The sequence below is a fragment of the Ahaetulla prasina genome, chromosome 2 (genome assembly GCF_028640845.1).
Source record: "Ahaetulla prasina isolate Xishuangbanna chromosome 2, ASM2864084v1, whole genome shotgun sequence".
Taxonomy (NCBI): domain Eukaryota; kingdom Metazoa; phylum Chordata; class Lepidosauria; order Squamata; family Colubridae; genus Ahaetulla; species Ahaetulla prasina.
The window spans coordinates 248,171,753-248,188,440 of record NC_080540.1 but is presented as its reverse complement, the minus strand read 5'-3'; positions in this window follow the sequence as shown (position 1 = coordinate 248,188,440).

The window sequence follows — 16,688 nt, the reverse complement described above, 5'->3', positions numbered from 1 at the left end:
GTACATATGTTATTGTTTCATTTTGATTTTATTCTCTGACCAGTTCAGTCTCCTGATGAAATTGGTGGTATCAGATGCCCAGATCTATATGCAGAAGCTCCAATTATTTGTTTATTGCTACAGCTTATATATAGGAATCTTCCAGGCTACTCTTTTACAGGCACCTGGACAGCAGTAAAGAAAGCTAAATGACACTCAGAGGCGGTTTGGACTTAGTGCTGTTGTGGCTATGTAATGATTCTAAACTGATGCCTCTTTTAACTCCTCCGTCTGGCTTTGCTAGTCCTTGTCCTAGATGTAGCATCTAAATCTAATTAACAAAGGAATGAAGAATGCCAATTAGGTGGAAGTAAGATTCTGTAAAGATCCTCAGTCATTCCGGTCATGGTTGTCCCAAAGGTCCTTTTTCCAGGAGACAACTGGATTATCTTGTTTTTTTCTTTTGAAGACATTTCGCTTCTCATCCAAGAAGCTTCTTCAACTCTGACAGGATAGTGGGGAATGGAAGGATTTATATTCCTTGCAGACAGCTGGACATTTGCATCCTTTTAGAGGGTCATTGAAACATTTGGAGGTTTATCTGTGTCCTCAGGGTCACCTGAGGAGTGCTTCTGGTTCCTGAAGTCTGCATTTTTTTCTCTGGAAATCCATTCCTATATCCTATACCAGAGGTGGGTTTCAGCAGGTTCTGACCAGTTCTGGAGAACCCACATCGGACATTTTGAGTAGTTCGGAGAACCAGTAGTAAAAATTCTGACTGGCCCCACCCTCATCTATTCTCTGCCTGCCAAGTCCCAGCTGATTGGGAGGGAATGGGGATTTTGCAGTAACCTTTCCCTGGATTGGGGAGGGAATGGAGATTTTACAGTATCCTTCCCCTAACATGCCCACCAAGCCACACCCACCAAGCCATGCTATGTCCACCAAGCCACACCCACAGAACAGGTAGTAAAACTTTCTGAAACCCACCACTGTCCTACACCTTTCAAAAGAAAAACCAAGAAAGTCCAGTTGGCTCCTGAAAAAAGCACCTTTGGGACAACCATGACCTGGTATGGGAGTAGGAATGGATTTCCAGAGAAAAAATGCAGACTACAGGAACCAAGAGCACTCCTTAGGTGACCCTGAGGACACAGATAAACCTCCAAGTGTTTCAATGACCCTCTGAAAGGATGCAAATGTCCAGCTGTCTGCAAGGAATATAAATCCTTCCATTCCCCATATCCTGTCAGAGCTGAAGAAGCTTCTTGGATAAGAAGCGAAACATCTTCAAAAGAAAAAAACAAGGAAGTCCAGTTGCCTCCTGAAAAAGCACCTTTGGGACGTGGAAGTAAGATCTATCTGATTGGCTCTTTGCCATTGGAATCTATAGGGCTTTGGTCTTCTTCACTTAATACTTGGAGTAATGAATCATCTACCTTTCACTTTTCATATCTCACCTTCTTGTAATAGATTTCCTCTGCATTCAGTATGTGGATGACTATTATGACAACTAACAATTTTCATAATTGTTATAACCTGAGGAATTATGATATTTTAATAGGACTATTTCTTGGTCTTTAAAAGGAATTTCTTTTTTATAGCTTCACTGTAGACCACTATAATAATGTAATGTTTTAGGTGAATGGAAAGGATATAATTATTTTTAAGCAACACAGTATTTTTCTATTATCTTTTCTTATTTGATTCTAATTCTGAATGGCAAAATTTAATGTTAGTTCTACAGGTGGCAAAAGTAAATGTTGAGTATGTCTGGCTTGAAATAAAGTAATAATGCAAGTTTGCAATATTTTCTTTCTGATTTAGTGGAGATTAAATCTGACAGGAAAAGATCTGCTTGGCATTTTAATTTTTAGGTTACTGACAACAATTGTTCAAATCTTGTTTGTATATATCAAGACAAATGCCATTAGTGCATAAGAATAAAAATGATTATCTGACCCAGATTTATGTCTTTTAACACTACCCCTATTATTTCAGAGTTGTTTACATTTTTTACTAGGAGATAGGTCATAAGTGTGAAATATGGTCATAAGTCACTCTTTTCAGTGCTGTGGTAACTTTGAACGGTCCCTAAATGAACTGTTATAAGTCAAGGACTACCTGTAAAATATATGTGTGTGTATTCCACTTTTCATCACAATACAGTGTAACCGAAAGGATTATAGACTGCTAATAACATTTTCCTGAATGCAATTAGAAGCTTAAGTATACTCTGGTTTCTCCATAAGTAAATAGATGATGGGGATATCCCTAGCAGGATGTGGCATGCCATTCTCCAGGTTCACTAGGAATCAATGGTAAGCAATTCAAAAATGGAATTTTTACAGTTTCCTATAAAACAAATGGTTTCCTCCCAGAAATAATATTTTAATAAACTATGAATGGTTTGACATTGGCTTGTGCCATAGTAAATTCTATTTTTGCATTTCATTCCTTTTTCTACATGAATGAAGTACAGATATACTCATTGTAGCGGAATTGAATACAATATTTCTTCTGCATTTAATTCTTTTAAGAAGATAAGCAAATGAGTAATTATTCCTATATGAAAGTACTCTGCTTTAAGTTCTCCCTCCTCCTCCCTCCCTTCCTCCCTCCCTCCCTCCCTCCCTCTCGCTCTCTCTGCTTTGAATATTTTCTTTGTGAATAAACTGTGATAACAACAGGAATGGCCCTGTGGTTCTGATATATTGAATGCATTCCATTTGCTAGATAGAACTATTCAGTATGCTGGCTTTTTCTAAATGTCTTGAGCTTGCATATTCCTTCTGTTCCCACTTATGAGGAATAGGTAATGCTCCAATCTAGCAACTTTCAATATGACCTTCTGAATAATACTTGCAAAAATATTGTTGGGATGTGAATAAATTTATTGCTCACACTGCAATTTCAAAGCTCAAGGTCCTCCATAAGAAAAAGTTCCCTTCCACAATCTACCTTACTGAATTTAAGCCTACTTTCATATTTCCTAGCTATGTTTAATGCAGTTTTATTGTTTCATTTTAGTACCACATATGAACATCTACTGTAAGTCTACTAAACCAAGTTCCCAATTTTCAGTTTCCCAAAACCAGTTTACAATTTCCTATAGATGAGAAACCTTTCATATTTCAGTTTAGAATGTACCCAAGATCTGATTGTTAAAATTATTTTCAAGTCATACTTTGGTAGAGGCCTACTGATTTATGCTTGCTCTTTGTGGCTAATAACTGAGTTTAGAGAATTTTCCATCCAGGACAATTCTGTGCTGAAATGCATAACCTTCCCACTCTTCACAAAATTTTGGGATAATAAATTCTTGGTTTTTCTTGGCATGCTTATCTCAAAGCTCACCCTCAGAATGCCTAATGGCAAGGTACCAGGAATTTTTGGGTTTTTTTCTTCTTCTTTAATCACGATAACTCACTGTTACGATCATATCACAGATAAGAGTCACCTAATAATCCATTTTACTGAGTGCACAACCTAATGAAAATATGCTGAGCACCAACTAGTGATCTTATGAGTTATTTAAGCATTGTTCATATTATTGCAACAGTTTTCTCCAGCTACACGGATAATTGGCATGAGGATGTAGCATGACTCAGTTGGAAGCCCCAGGAACAAAACGTTGTGATCAGCATGGGACTTCTTATCAAAACGGCCTTTTGTTTTTTATCTCAAGGGTCACTTTTCTTGAATAAGTCATCAAAAAGATGTTATCCATAAAAGGGAGATGATGGTATGTAATAATGTTGATTGACTAAGAAAAAGAAAATTTCAGTATATTGAAAAAGGTGGGATTATTGAACAAAGAATGGGGATAGAAATTAGAAAGGGAAGAATAAATGAAAAAGAGAAAAAATCTGTATGATTCCTCTACACAATGTAGCTTATAAATAAGAAGTTAGGGCAGCCAAGAAAAGTCATTGAATAAGACAGTGGTATAGAAGCACACAATTGTACATAATAATAATAAATAGTATTTTGCTTATTGACATACATATGGGAAGAAATGATAACGCCACATCCTATTAGCATTTTTTGAGACAAGGGAAATTATTTGTAACTTATTTTAGTTCTAAGAGTATAAAATGAGTAAGAACGACTACTTAGCAAAAAGTGTTCCAGAGTCAGTTGCTATGTTCACTGAAAATAAAAAGGAAGAAAATGGAAGAACATGCTTTATGCAAATATAGAAGTGAATTTCCCATCAGAAATCTCAATTATAAAAAATTCCAGTGAGATTTTTGTGCAGATAGCGAACTCATATATGATAATCAGAGTCCAAAAGGAAAAACATTTGTATATATTTTCACAATGTTTTATGTTTCTAATGTGAAGAGAACATGATGGAGAACAGCATTTTTATATATTTTCACAAGTATTTATATTTTATTTTTGGAAATATAGCCTTATATTCAGAATTATAATAATAATAATAATAACGGAGTTGGAAGGGACCCTGGAGGTCTTCTAGTCCAACCCCCTGGATTATAATACTATATAATACTATTATAGTACTAATAATACTATAAAAATCTCAAACTGGTATTATGGTCTGTTTTTATTGTATGCCACACAAAATCTTATTTGTGAGATGGAACTATATAAATGTGCCGAAAATGAATGAATGAATGAACAGAAAAACAATATAAAACAAATTGGAGAAAAACATTATGGCTAGGATCCCCCCCACAAAAAAACCCCAGTGCTTCTCAAGGCAACATGTTTCTGGGAGGTCTCCGTTGCATTGTTCTGAGAGCTGTGATAGTGATTCCTATTCAGCCCATGTCTCTGTAGATCACCACACTTCGATGACTTTGAGCTCAGAAACAAGTCTATTAGTCTATTGTGCATTTATCCATTGGATTTCCAGGTTTTGGAATTCACGCTTAAATGCAGGCAACAAATATATATGGAAGTTTTATTTTTATTTTTTTTATTTGTCACAACATTATTTATAAGCATAAGCATGAAATAACTATACAATATATAAGCATATATATAATCATAAGTATGTAATAACTATATGAAATTGGATCCAATCAAAGGGAACATTTGAACAGGAACAGTAGGCACGTTGGTGCTTTTATGCACCAACAAAGTGTCAATCTTCAGTTTAAAAAATGAAGCAAACTCATAGAGTATATTGATCCTAGAGAGAAGTAATTTATTTGTATTTATTTTAAAATATTTATAGCCTGATCCAGTCCTATGGATTTTATACTTTACTGTTTCATGTGTTTTTTTAATAGGTAGCATAATGTTTAAGGAAGTAACATGTCATTGCCTAGACAAGATTTTCTAAATTTATCCTTTAAGTGAATCAGCAAATCATTAAAAGTACTCATTAATTAATATAATAAAACTTTATTTACTAGTAAGAGATAATTACTGAACTCAGCAGGATTTCTGAATATATATGCATAGATTACATTGTGAAACAACTGAATTAATGCCTAAGATCGTTTCCCAGTTATAGAAAATCCTGCACTGTAAAAATTATATCCTGCTGTGTCATTTATTTTCCAGACTATATGCAAATTCTGATTAGTGACTGATAGCTTAGTAATTCTGTAAATGAAATGTTTTATTTAGGGAAATCTTTATGCACATTTTATAGCTGGTAGGATAAATAAGATGGGAATTCAGTGTTCACAGGAAGTAGCTAGATGTCATTTTCAACATGTCATCTCTGAACAAAGGGTTTCATTATGTACAAAATGAGGTTCCGTGTTTTCAAAAGAACTCCAATAATGACTAATAAAATTCACTGACTGTATAAAAAAGATCTGTGTCTCAGAAGAAATGTGGTTTTGTGATTAAATTTGTATCAGAATATTATCTTCGCAACAATTGGCAGAATAAAAAGAGTGCCAGTAAAGGTTTCTTGTTCCTTTGGCAATTTTCTGTAATATATACAGCAGTTCCAAGTCTTTAATGATTTATATAAAACCACTGAAACTGATTTTAATTGCAATGGATTGTGGAAGTTACTATCTTTTGAATTGTATGCAATCAACTTAATACAGGCCTCTCTTGTTTCACAAACTGGCTTATGACCATCATAGTGTCCCCACAGTCACATGATCACAATTCAGGAACTTAGCAACTGGCATGCATTTATGACACAGATGGGAAATAACTTTTTTTTTAAGTCCATGCTAATAACTTCAAATTGTTGTTAAGGGACTGGTCATAAATTGAGGACTATCTGTAGTTTGTTCAGTATGGATAGAGCCAGTTAATGATTGAGGTGCTGATATAGAAATCAGGGGACTACGAGTTCTATTCCTGTCTTGGGCACAAAGAACTGGCTGGATGACTTTGGGCTACTCGGTCTCTCTCAGCTCCCCTCCCCTCAGTTGCAGTTGTGAGGAAAATCAGAGGACAAGGAGTATTATTTATGTTCACCATACAAAGTAGTAAAGGTGAGATAAAAAAATAAAATAATCAATCAATCAATCAATCAATCTTAGGAGTAGGAAAAAAGAGGCCCAATTTTCCCATTGTAAGATTTAATATAATGTGAGCAAAAAGTAGCTTCCTTGCTCTATTGTGCTTGCGATATTACTAAACTTATGACTGTGTGACTGTAATTTGTTGCTCTATTCTTACTATTTATATTGATTGTTTCCTAGTATGGTTTGATTGCTTATTTGTACCCTATGACGATCATTAAGCATTATATCTTATGATTCTTGACGAATGTATCTTTTCTTTTTATGTACACTGAGACCATATGCACCAAAAACGAATTCCTTGTGTGTCCAATCACACTTGGCCAATAAAGAATTCTATTCTATTCTAAAGAGTAACTGTAAAGGTAAAGGTTCCCCTCGCACATACGTGCTAGTCGTTGCCGACTTTAGGGGGCAGTGCTCATCTCTGTTTCAAAGCCAAAGTGCCAGCACTGTCCGAAGACGTCTCTGTGGTCATGTGGCCGGCATGACTCAATGCCAAAGGTGCACGGAACGCTGTTACAAAAGAGTAAAAGAGTAACTGTACAGTATGATTAACTTCTACCCAAAGGTGCTTTTTCAAGAGGAAACCAATTTTTCTGGATTTTCTTTGAAGATGTTTCACTTCTCATCCAAGAAGCTTCTTCAGCTCTGGCTGGATAGTAGGGAATGGAAGGATTTGTACTCCTTGCAGACAGTTGGTTATTTGCATTCTTTTACAGAGTTCTTGATGCCACCTGGAGGTTTTATCTGTGTTGTCAGGGTCACCCAAGTACTGCAAATGGGTGTGGAGCCTTTTTGGAACTGTTGAAAGGACTGTGTTGTAGACTGGAGATAGATGATGTTGTATCCTTCCCTTCTGTTGAGAGAAGGCTATTCAATTTTGACATAGTTGGTCTCTTTGACCCCTCATTCAAACCAGTGGTCTTCTCTGCCCAAAATGTGGGTTTTGATGTCTTCAAAAGAGTGGCCTTTGTCTTTTAAATGCAGATGGAAAGTTCTCTAAAAGAATGCAAATGACCATCTGTTTGCAAGGAATATTTCCCACCATCCATCCAGAGCTTCTTGGATGAGAAGCGAAACATCTTCAAAGAAAAATCAGAATGTCCAGTTGCCTCTTGAAAAAGCACTTTTGGGACAAACATGATCTGGATGACTGAGAATCTCCATAGACGATTGGCTTCTACATGATCAAAAACTAAGTATGACATCACAAAATGATTTAGACAGAGGAAGTAGCTGTTCTCTACTGAGATGTGTTGAATTCTTCATAGTTGCACACTACCTTTACAAGATTTCCATGTCACGATTTTCTGTTTTTGAGGCTCAAGACTGCATGCATCAGAAGACACACAACCCAAATCTTCAAAGCTTCTTGATTTCCTAGAAAATATTTATTTGTGGGAGCATGGATCATGCATAGAAGATTTGGTCTCAAATATGTTACAGAAATTATTATAAATGAATATAGTCTCTCAAAAATATTTAGTAGGTGAACACTTTTTTGGGGATATACATCAATATGAACAGTGAGGGATCTGGATATCATTCATTTAAATAGAAATAATAATAGTAATATTGATAATATTTGTTACATTAATCATACTTATGTAAATGTGGTATTATTATACATATTTGTATTAGAGTGTGTTCCTTCATTGTTTAGTTGTTCAGTGTTTTTATGCGCAATTCTAATAACAATCACAATATTATTTAAACGTACATAGTGATACCATCTTTCAACATCTAATCTTTACATCTAGCTATTACTTTTAGTATTTTATATAAAAATATGTATAATAATATTCTACCTTGATCTTGTTTCTATCTTTATTCTAGCTCTCAATAAAGTCAATCTTATATTAAACAGCATTTACTTTCTAACCATCATTTCTTGTCTGCTTATTCATTTTTTAACTTGCCTCCCAAACTCCTCCCTTGGGTCTTTGTCTCTGTCTACATCTTTCCTATTTTGCCGAAATATTTCTTCCATCCCTACTATCTCTTGTTGCTGTATCTCTAGAGGTTCTGCCCAAGCCCCTATCTTTTCTTCAAAACTATCTTTCTTTTTATCCAATCCCATTTTTTGATCTCTTAATATATATTGTCCCTTGTTTGATTCATAAGTTTTTATTGTTTTCCCTTCTTCTCTTCTTGTTTTATTCCTTGATTTATCTGTTCTGTCCTTTCCTCTGGTCTTTCTATCTCCTCTATTTCCTGTGTTTTATGATCTTTATTCATTGTCCCTTGTTGAACATTTTCTGATTTCCTCACAATGCCAAGCACTAAGTCTTTTATCTTCCTGTGATTATTTATCAACATATCATAAGTACTTTGAAGCATCAACACCATTTCTTTTTGAAATCCCCCTGATGAAACATCTCCCCCTGATGCAACATCTTGTCTTATTTTGATAGGTCCAAATATTGCTCAATAGCCTGTCAGTAGTCTGTCACCACCCCAAAGTCTCAATTGTCTATGACCTCAGAAAGCCAGCTTAGAAACAATTTGCTCAATCCAAACGTTGCTCCTCAGGAGAATGCAATAGTTGTGTCCCACAGTTAGTCAATTAGTTTCATTTAGGTAATCCAGGAAGATTTCCAAATGTCTCCTTAAGTCCATTCTGTAGGTTCAGTCATAAATTTTGGCATTTAAAAGTCACTTTCTTTAGGTATCTTCCATAATTTCATAGCTAAATCTCCAGTGACCATGAAGTAGACAAATATAGAACAGTAGATAACACAGCAGTCCTCCAGTTGTTATTTATTTCCACTTTTTTTTCTTCAGTACTTTCAGTACAGTACTTTCCAAAGTTGTAGGAGTTTATTCTCCTACATTATATTCCATTAAAAATCAGTAAATGGTGCCTTTAGCTTAAATTTCAACATTGCACAAAATCTCACAAATATTTATTTCAATTTTTGGAGATAGTCAATATTCAGACAAATAATTCCAGCTTTTTAAAATACCTTACCAAAATATTGGCAATAAAGTTTGAAATTCCAATCTTTCTATATTTTAAAGATTTTGCCCTTTGATTACTTTTCCTTTGGGTCTGTAATTTTTCTCTCTGTAATTATTTGCCTCTTAAATAAGCATTTCAAAGAGTCTCTTTTCCAGGGTTTATTTTCTTTGTGGTTATGTTCTAGGTAAAAAGAAAATCACCTCACCAAATTCCAATCACTGTTCATCTACACCGCTCCAGCACATTCTTTGTTTCTTTGGCTGCCCCAGCTTTACAGCAGCCATAATGGCTGTCTCTCCTCTTTATCGTTGAATGGGAGGGAATCCCTGGGTCCATCTGGAAAGCTCCCACTCTCTGCAACATGCAGGGTGCCCCTCCTTTCTTCATCACCCCTACAGGGTAACTCTAGCCCCTTGGGAGCCCCTCCAATGGGAGCCTTCAGCATGAGTTCACAGAGCCCTGCTCCTCATGTCTGATCTCACTGGGACTGAAGGTGAACACTTGAATTGTTAAAGACAGACAAAATCTACCACAAAAAGAGGCTAGAATAAAATGGATTGGACAAAGTAAAAGGAAGAATTATATGATTTAAAACTTCTTTTTCCTAAAGGATGTCAAATGGAGCCACTTTTAAAGCCACACAACTGCATTATAAACATTAATTATTTCTTTACCTTACCTTGCTCTATTAAAGGCATAGTATGCATTTTAGACCAGGAAAATACTGCAAGTTTAAGAAATAATGCACAGCTTTACTCCAATAAGTCCAATATCTAAACATTATAAAGTAAATTTGAGCAGTAGAATCAATAGGAAGTCCAGAGATTAAAATCTGGTGAGCAGTCTACCAAGGTAAGAAGATCTGAAAGAATGTAAAAAGTCTAGACCATATCATACTTAGGGGCAGGAGAGAAAGAGATCCAGAAATCTAGTCTATTGATAGTTTATTTCACTTGACCACAGCAGAGTAGTATATGGCCATGAATAGCATTGCATAGCAATGTAGAACAAACAAAAATGAATATGCTATAGCTGGAGTACAGGTGTATTGTGGGCCACATATCAAGGTCCAGATATGCAGAGTTATGAATCCTATCCTTTGCACCTACCTTGTTATATGGGACAGGGTTAGATGACTTATTCAAGATTGATTTTGCAGACTATCAATGATTGGGTTAATACATCCCTGGGGCATAAGAAATACTATTCTGTCTACAGTATCAAAATTCTATTCATTTCCTTGTACTTTTTCAATGCATAGAATTTCTTTTGTCACTATGAGAAATAATTCTTATAACTATTTTAACCCCACTGGGAAGAAAGCAGCATCTTGTAGAGGCATGTGAAATTCCTGCTGTACATTTCATGAAAATATTGAACATAATGCTAATATTTACCTTTCTTTTACTACTTTATACTGAATTGGAATGATGGTACCGCCTGAAGCTTGCAATCATGCACCAGAGTGAATGGTGGGAATCAACAGAACCATACAATTACAGTTCAATGAAAAATTCCTCCCTGTGTCGCATAGTATAATCCTTTTTTCCAGTTCCATATGTGTTTAGTGTGACTGCTCTTCTTTGATTTTTATTTTATTTTATACATTGCTCTTTGCCATCACTTCCTCGAGTATTGTACTATAACTTTAAATGTTATGCATACAGCAGGCAGCCATCAGATGATAAGGCATGGTGAAAGACAATAGCTCATCCATGCTGTCCTGCATGTGAAAAAGCACACAGTATAGAGTTGCTTATCAGTTCTTCAAGGCAGACCAAGCTAGGAAACTAACATCATGAATGCTAATGCTATTTTTATTTTAAGATCACACTAATAGTTTCTTGCAAATCTGAATGTGCTTCCCTCCTCCCTCCCTTTATCTTTGTGAGAACCAGGGAGGGTCTTCTTTTGAGATGCTGATTCAGATTACATTTCTGCCCCGGACTCACATTTCTTTTATCTGTCCATTGCTTTGATAGTGGCTTTTCCTCTTGTTCCTTAAGATCCCTGTGGAATCTTAAAATACCTCAATATTAATGTAGTCAGAGTACTTGAATTGATTAATAATACATTCATGCCTACAGATTATACAATGCCCAGCATTTTCTCCCAACCACAAAAGCACTTTTTACTATGCTTTCAGTTTAGGCTCTGTATATGTCTTTATCCTTTCTTCCCAGTCATAGGTTCTGTACCAAAACTTGTCATTTGGTCATTGATATGTCGGTCAGCATAGCTGCAGATGAGTTTTACTGCCCAGAAGTTTAGAAATTGTTCCCTCACTGGCAGATGGTGCTTTGTGGAGGAGAAATGAAGACAGAAGAATACATTAATCACTTTCTTTAGGTATCTTCCATAATTTCATAGCTAAATCTCCAGTGACCATGAAGTAGACAAATATAGAACAGTAGATAATAATAATAATAATAATAATAATAATAATAATAATAATAATAATAATAATAATAATAATAATAATAATAATATTTTAATTTGTATACCGCCCTTCTCCCGAAGGACTCAGTGAACAGGCAGATAAAATATAAATACACACAATAATTTAAAACAACCCTTAAAAACTAATTTAAATGCCCAAAATGTTAAAAAACATACTCCCTGTAAAATAAATACAATTTTAAAACCCATCCAATAAAAATAAAAATCAGGCTAGTCCAGCCATATGAAATAAATAAGTTTTAAGTTCGCGGTGAAAGGTCCTAAGGTCAGGTAATTGTCGAAGTCCGAGGGGAAGTTCGTTCCACAGGGTCGGAGCTCCCACAGAGAAGGCCCTCCCCCTGGGGGCCGCCAGTCGACACTGTTTGGCTGACGGCACCCTGAGGAGTCCCTCTTTGTGGGAGCGTACCGGACGATGGGACATAGAAGCCGGCAGTAGGCGGTCCCGTATAACACAGCAGTCCTCCAGTTGTTATTTATTTTCACTTTTTTTTCTTCAGTACTTTCAGTACAGTACTTTCCAAAGTTGTAGGAGTTTATTCTCCTACAATATATTCCATTAAAAATCAGTAAATGGTGCCTTTAGCTTAAATTTCAACATTGCACAAAATCTCACAAATATTTATTTCAATTTTTGGAGATAGTCAATATTCAGACAAATAATTCCAGCATTTTAAAATACCTTACCAAAATATTGGCAATAAAGTTTGAAATTCCAATCTTTCTATATTTTAAAGATTTTGCCCTTTGATTACTTTTCCTTTGGGTCTGTAATTTTTCTCTCTGTAATTATTTGCCTCTTAAATAAGCATTTCAAAGAGTCTCTTTTCCAGGGTTTATTTTCTTTGCGGTTATGTTCTAGGTAAAAAGAAAATCACCTCACCAAATTCCAATCACTGTTCATCTACACCGCTCCAGCACATTCTTTTTTTCTTTGGCTGCCCCAGCTTTACAGCAGCCATAATGGCTGTCTCTCCTCTTTATCGTTGAATGGGAGGGAATCCCTGGGTCCATCTGGAAAGCTCCCACTCTCTGCAACATGCAGGGTGCCCCTCCTTTCTTCATCACCCCTACAGGGTAACTCTAGCCCCTTGGGAGCCCCTCCAATGGGAGCCTTCAGCATGAGTTCACAGAGCCCTGCTCCTCATGTCTGATCTCACTGGGACTGAAGGTGAACACTTGAATTGTTAAAGACAGACAAAATCTACCACAAAAAGAGGCTAGAATAAAATGGATTGGACAAAGTAAAAGGAAGAATTATATGATTTAAAACTTCTTTTTCCTAAAGGATGTCAAATGGAGCCACTTTTAAAGCCACACAACTGCATTATAAACATTAATTATTTCTTTACCTTACCTTGCTCTATTAAAGGCATAGTATGCATTTTAGACCAGGAAAATACTGCAAGTTTAAGAAATAATGCACAGCTTTACTCCAATAAGTCCAATATCTAAACATTATAAAGTAAATTTGAGCAGTAGAATCAATAGGAAGTCCAGAGATTAAAATCTGGTGAGCAGTCTACCAAGGTAAGAAGATCTGAAAGAATGAAAAAAGTCGAGACCATATCATACTTAGGGGCAGGAGAGAAAGAGATCCAGAAATCTAGTCTATTGAGAGTTTATTTCACTTGACCACAGCAGAGTAGTATATGGCCATGAATAGCATTGCATAGCAATGTAGAACAAACAAAAATGAATATGCTATAGCTGGAGTACAGGTGTATTGTGGGCCACATATCAAGGTCCAGATATGCAGAGTTATGAATCCTATCCTTTGCACCTACCTTGTTATATGGGACAGGGTTAGATGACTTATTCAAGATTGATTTTGCAGACTATCAATGATTGGGTTAATACATCCCTGGGGCATAAGAAATACTATTCTGTCTACAGTATCAAAATTCTATTCATTTCCTTGTACTTTTTCAATGCATAGAATTTCTTTTGTCACTATGAGAAATAATTCTTATAACTATTTTAACCCCACTGGGAAGAAAGCAGCATCTTGTAGAGGCATGTGAAATTCCTGCTGTACATTTCATGAAAATATTGAACATAATGCTAATGTTTACCTTTCTTTTACTACTTTATACTGAATTGGAATGATGGTACCGCCTGAAGCTTGCAATCATGCACCAGAGTGAATGGTGGGAATCAACAGAACCATACAATTACAGTTCAATGAAAAATTTCTCCCTGTGTCGCATAGTATAATCTTTTTTCCCAGTTCCATATGTGTTTAGTGTGACTGCTCTTCTTTGATTTTTTTTTTATTTTATACATTGCTCTTTGCCATCACTTCCTCGAGTATTGTACTATAACTTTAAATGTTATGCATACAGCAGGCAGCCATCAGATGATAAGGCATGGTGCAGGCTTTCCTGTTGAAAGACAATAGCTCATCCATGCTGTCCTGCATGTGAAAAAGCACACAGTATAGAGTTGCTTATCAGTTCTTCAAGGCAGACCAAGCTAGGAAACTAACATCATGAATGCTAATGCTATTTTTATTTTAAGATCACACTAATAGTTTCTTGCAAATCTGAATGTGCTTCCCTCCTCCCTCCCTTTATCTTTGTGAGAACCAGGGAGGGTCTTCTTTTGAGATGCTGATTCAGATTACATTTCTGCCCCGGACTCACATTTCTTTTATCTGTCCATTGCTTTGATAGTGGCTTTTCCTCTTGTTCCTTAAGATCCTTGTGGAATCTTAAAATACCTCAATATTAATGTAGTCAGAGTACTTGAATTGATTAATAATACATTCATGCCTACAGATTATACAATGCCCAGCATTTTCTCCCAACCACAAAAGCACTTTTTACTATGCTTTCAGTTTAGGCTCTGTATATGTCTTTATCCTTTCTTCCCAGTCATAGGTTCTGTACCAAAACTTGTCATTTGGTCATTGATATGTCGGTCAGCATAGCTGCAGATGAGTTTTACTGCCCAGAAGTTTAGAAATTGTTCCCTCACTGGCAGATGGTGCTTTGTGGGAGGAGAAATGAAGACAGAAGAATACATTAATCACTTTCCTTAACTTGGCTACAAGAAGAAAAGACAACACTATTTACAAGCCTATTGTGGCTATTTATCATCTATTATGGCAGAATGGGGTTCAGTAATGTGGATAACACTGTTTTAACCAGCGTAGATTTTGGCTACCTCAAAGACTATTGGGTAGCACTTAACTTGGTCATGAGGGAAAATCCTATACCAGATAATAGGGTGGAGATAATTAACTTAAGACAATGTATATTTTAAATATTGTCAGTTAAGCCTTTTAGATCAGCCCCAATCTGCAATTTAGTCATGTGCACCAACCCTGGAATTCACCTTTCAGGTTTTTTCTCTCTCTGTCTAGAATCCTAGGCCTCAGATTCTGTCCTACTACCAATTGATTACTGGATGCATTGTAAGTGCTAGTTTTGATCTAGGCACCTGGTGACTTGGCACCTGGTACCTACAAGGACGGCTGGTTCAAAACAGAATCTTCCCAGTCTTTTAGGTCATCTAGGGAGAAACAGCTTTAGTTTCCATTTCCCAGTAGAAAACTCCAGCCAGGTATTGCTATTTTTTGACAGCTGTGCCCGTTCTCCAGAACAATCTCCTTGTGGAGATCAGATGCCCTCCACTCTGCTTACCAATGCTGAAGACGTTGTTTCAGAGGCTGTTTTAACAAGAATGGGCAACTTTTGTTCTGCTTTGAATAGTTTTATTTTTGAATTGTTATTTTTATTATGACTGAGATTAGATTTTATGTGGGATTTTATGCTTATCATTAATATTTTAAATGGGTTTTTTTCCAATTCTCTAAGACTCCGAGAGTTACTTTGATTATAACATGATGCAAATAAAATAGACAAACAGCTAAATAAACTGAATAGCGAAGTGACCAAACTGTGTACTGCTAGGCTTACCTTTTAAAAAAAATCAGAACTGTAGTTAGTTCAAAGAAGGAAAATAGTAAAGTAATTATTTTTAAGAAAATGTTTCTGCTGAGTTTGGAAAACAGCAATATTATTTATTTATTTATTCAATTTCTATGGACCCTCATCTCAGTTAACGATTCTGGGCAGGTTATATGCAAGGCAAAAGGCATATATGCAAAATCTTATCTTTTACAGTTAAAAGTAGCTGGAAAAGATAAATAGAGTAAGAAAGGACTTTTCGTTTTTAAGCTGCTTGTGTGTATGTGTGTGTTAACATTTTAACTTTGTCTGAATGTGCTTATAATTTTAATTTAACACTGTGTGTGTGCATATGTGTGTGAGAGAGAAAGAGAAAGGAAGAGGAAGAGAGAGAGAGAAAGAGAGAGAGATCCAATATTTGAGAGGCTGCCACAAAGAAGAGGGAGTGCAATATATTCTCCAAAGCACCTGAAGGTAGGACAAGAAACAATGGATGGAAACTAATCAAGGAGAGAAGCAACCTAGAACTAAGGAGAAATTTCCTGACAATTAGAACAATCATTCAGTGGAATAACTTGCCACCAGAAATTGTGGGTGATCAAACACTCAAGTTTTTAAGAAGAGATTCGACAATCATTTGTCTGAAATGGTATAGGGCTTCCTGCCTGAGCAGGAGGTTGGATCAAACGACACCAGGGTCCCTTTCAACTCTGTTATCCTGAGAGAGAGAGAGAGAGAGAGAGAGAGAGAGAGAGAGAGAGAGAGAGAGAGATCTATTTGCTGGGAATACTCAGCAATAGGGAAATTATCCAATGGTTAGCCTGCTGTCCAAACTGAATGCCTTGCAAACCTTTGTAAACGTTCTCAGTCTAAACAGGATTTTCTTAATATGGTTTATGTAAAGCT